This window comes from Calidris pugnax, unplaced genomic scaffold (assembly GCF_001431845.1).
Source record: "Calidris pugnax isolate Ruff unplaced genomic scaffold, ASM143184v1 scaffold225, whole genome shotgun sequence".
Taxonomy (NCBI): Eukaryota; Metazoa; Chordata; class Aves; order Charadriiformes; family Scolopacidae; genus Calidris; species Calidris pugnax.
Window position 1 is genome coordinate 6377232 of NW_015091072.1, and position 4314 is coordinate 6381545.

Below are 4314 nucleotides of genomic sequence, written 5' to 3' on the forward strand. Positions count from 1 at the left end.
TGTATTCAGAGGCTGAAAACTGCCTCATTATTGTTCATTATGTAGTATTATTCTCATGCAGTCACATTATCATAGCTTCCCCTGAGAGCCAGGATGCTACTGTGGGTTCTGCACGGCTACGCTGGTTCCTATACCTGAGCTAATTTGTTCGTTGCTAACCTGGTGTCTCCACAGGACAGAGAGCTGTTCCCTGTGTAAGGGAAGGTTCAAGCATTAGTTATAGCTGCTGTGGGAGAAGTACAACAACATACATTGCCTATTTTTGACAGAGACCTGGTTTGGTGTCTCTGCTGTGAGAACATGTTAACTCATTGAGGGGAAATTCATTCCAAATTCAATTACTGGTTGTAAGGGAGGCACATGGAAAGAAATCATGTGTGGAGAGCAAGCGGAGGGTTGGGGGAGAGAAGGCTGTGATGCCGTGAAAGGTAAAAATCAGGGCTTAATAGTTGGGATGACTATTAAGCAAATATTCTTTATTGCAGCGCTGGACGCACAGGGTATCACTCCTCCAAATGTGTGTTCCAGGCACAGTCAGTTTCACAACATATATACACACTATACATACATGTTTATACGATTTCCAAGAACTAATTAACATATTCATTATATTTCTGAGAATTCAATGTTATCGTAACTGGTTCTATATATCTCATTGGTCTTGGGGCCCACTGTTCTCAGTGATAAGTTCTTTCTGCAAGGTTACATTGTCCTATAGCATCCTGTTCTCATGGATAATTTCCTCTTAAAAACTTACATTTGTGCTGACCTGTACAATGGCTACATGCATACCTGCCTAAAAACCAAAACACTCACACTGTTTGCTAACTCATGCTTATGCTAAGAGTGGTTTAGTTGTGTCAAGCAAACCTTCAAGCCACACTCAGGCCTATTCCCTCATTCAGCTGAACATGAGAGTGGCAGCAAGAAGGGGGGAGCGTAGCAGGGGTTTTAAAGGCATTCCAAAGCTCAGAGGTAGTAATTAGTTTCTAGATAGCTTTGAGGCTAGGACATCCAAAATATTATCTGTTCTGCCTTCATATTAAACAGAAAGGAACCAGTTCTGTTTTGCCATCAGTGCCCAGATCATTGCCGTCATTGCAGCATTGTGAGTTGTCCATCATTTGAGACCTTGTTGTATGATAGTGTAGTGTTAAGGTACATGGAAAGGAGGGAATGCCTCACTGCAACGAAGATATTGACAGAGAACAGAAATAAAAAGATGGAAGTGATTGTACATCTTGCTTTATGCATGAGCTGGAAAGTGCTGATATGCACAGTTTAGTTCAGCGCTGACAGTGGATGCAGTTAGCCTGATACTAGGTACTGGAGAGCCTACAATCAAGAAAGAAGAGAATATATTTTAAGTGATGTAAATGAACTTAATGAAAAATAACACAAAAAATGTAAGGGAATGCTGAAAGCGAATACCAACAAATGAAAAGTAACTGGACATAAGATGGTAAATTTAAAGAGATGGAGAAGGCAGGATGTTTAGAAATGGACAGGATAAATCTTCTATAAATCAGTAGCAAATATGAATTCTGCAGTGACTCACAAGACTCAGATTAGCTTAGACAGGTCAGTACCTTTTCTGTCCCCAACGTTGGGGGATCTGTGCATCAGGTCCATATACAGAAGTGCCATCTCTTTGCTATATTGGCTTCTGCTGTCCTTCACAAGAAGCAAACATGATGATGGCCCTCTGATAATTTTAAGAATTAATGCAATATTTGGAAGGACTTATAATGCACCACAGGTATGTGTAGAGAAGGAGCTCAGAGATAACTGAAGATCAGGCTGGAGTGCCTTGCTCCAAGGGCACATTCCCAAGTCTTTTGCAAATAAGTTGCAACTTCTATTGCCTTTACTAACAAGTAAATAGCAAACTTCTTGTTTCCAAGATTAGCCAGTACAGAAGAACATAATCATATGAACTAAAGTAGCAAGGTAGACTGACCCTTACTACTGAAATAATCACATAGAACTGCCGATCAATGATGTCCAGGGATGGTATATATATATAGGTATAATTTGGAAAGGTTATACAAACAATATTTATTACTTAATTCTCTCTTGTACCCCTGTGCTTTCAGGGTTTTTGACGTAGCTATGACAAGTCATACTCTTCCACAGTGTGCCATTTTACCTTCTGGAACGTGGAGATATATTAGAGAGTTTGCTGATGGAAGTGTTCATAAAAGTGTGCAATCAGAAAAAAAAATAGGTTGGAAGGGTCCTCTGGAGGTCTCTAGCCCAATTCCCTGCTCAGAGCAGGGCTGACTTCCAAGCTGGATTAGGTTACTCAGGGCCTTGTTCAATTAAGTTTTGAAAATCTCCAAGGATGGAGATGCCACAACCTGATCCAGCATGGAACAATTCTGCCTGTGAAGACTATAGCAATAACATAGCAATAGAAGTAGACTATGTAAGTGAATGTTAGAATATTTAATTAGAATATAGGTGAAGATCATAGCAGTGGGAGCTTTCTATATGGGTGATAAGGTAGGGCAAAAGGATAGCAATATACTTACAACAGTACTAGGATTTCTCTGGCTTTGTCCATTGTCCTTTGCTGGCTACAGCAGTCAGACATTGCAGAGCAGAGAAGAACCTTGTTTGGGTTTCTTCATAGGTAGTTTTGATCACAGTGTCTCCAAGATTTTTCTTTTTCTTTAAATCCTTAGCTGATTTGGCTGTCTCCCTTCCTCAGCCTGCATTCCTTTCAGGTGGTACTGATATGCAGGACATGTCCAAACAGTATGAGAGAAGCAAACTGCTGTGGAGAGGTGTTGCCTCTAGTGCCAGTCAGCACCATTGCTTCTCTTCCCATCCTAGTGAGCACGAGTCACCAAGCTGCAGGACTCTAATGTGGAAAAGCGATGACAGAAGAGCATCTTGATAATGTAGTGTTAAGACCAAAGCAGAAAATAAACGGGGTTGGAAAGGAAGAAGCAGGGGGGGCTGTGCACAGTCTTGCTGGTGTATTTTTTTAACCTGTCCCTCTAATGAATTTTGAAGGCCTGAGACACACAGGTGGGATCAGCCACACAATGAATCATCAGCCAGTGCCTGGTCTAACACAACTGTGGCTCTACTAGCAGCCAGCAAGTCTTGTTTACTCAGGCTGTGCCCCTGCCTTGCAAATAACAACAGTGTCCTTCCCAGGGGAGGCAGCTTTGTGTGTGGATAGAGCTGGAGTCAGAAGCTGTATTCCAAGGATATAACTTGGGTTAACTCTGAGCTCAAAACAGACCTTAAATATGGCAGTTCAGCTTCAAGGCGCAAGGGACTTCATTACCCTGTACATCCAGAGTCTAACCCTACATGCATCCTTTGCTGCCTGGACAAAAAGCCATGCTATCTGAAAGATTATTGGGTAGCAAATGCTGTAAAAAAGCACTGTTGTGTACACAGATTTCCGGCAGCCCCCACTGTGTGCTAGCTGCACATGGGAAAGTTGTGGGATCTGGAAATGAGGCGCGTGAAGGTGGGCCAGAGTTCGTATGCCAAGGATCAAAGCAGACTGTTACAAACATAACATAAAATATATGTGCCCACGTACAAGCCCTGCATCTTATGCATCCTCATCCGCGTAGCAAGAGATGGATCCCAGTGACAGAACGGGGAACAGAAGGAAGGATGCCCGAGCTTGGAGTGATGAGATGCTCTGTTTACTCTTCAGGAAAAAAAATATGCTTTTAAATGGTTTGATTTTCCTACCATTTAAAATGGAGCAAATCAGCTCAGCCCTTTGCTATACCTCTGCAACTTTATGTAAGGTCCATTTAGCCATCTCCTATTGATTTAGATCAGATTAGACTTTAGCCCGGTGTGTTTTGAGCATATTGATTATATATGTGGCGGGTACAGCAGCAGTGCCATCTGCCCATCCCATGGCGTGAAGATTTTTAGCCCTGGTAATCCAAAACACGTCAGGGCTGCCAGCAGCTGCCAGGCAATCGGGGTGACTCTCCATCGGCGGGGGTTCACCAGCAGAGTTCAGTTCCCCTGCAGCACCCCAAACCCCCCTTCTGACTGCGACCGAGCACCATTTTTTCTGTGTTTTAGCCAGCCCAGGGCATCCCTTCAGCGCCGGGCAGGTGCCAAGCGGCCAACCGGGCCCAGTACCTCCTGGGGGAGGGCTTGTTTCATTCCTTTTTGGGGGACAGTTTAACTTTTGTTTTTCCGTTTTTCATTATAATTACAGTTTTTCTTCCCTCCTCTCCCGGAGCTTTCCACGTTCCAGCCGAGGAGGCACCTCGCCGGGCCGGGCCGGGCCGGGCCGGGCCGGGGCCGGGCCGGGCCCGGGCC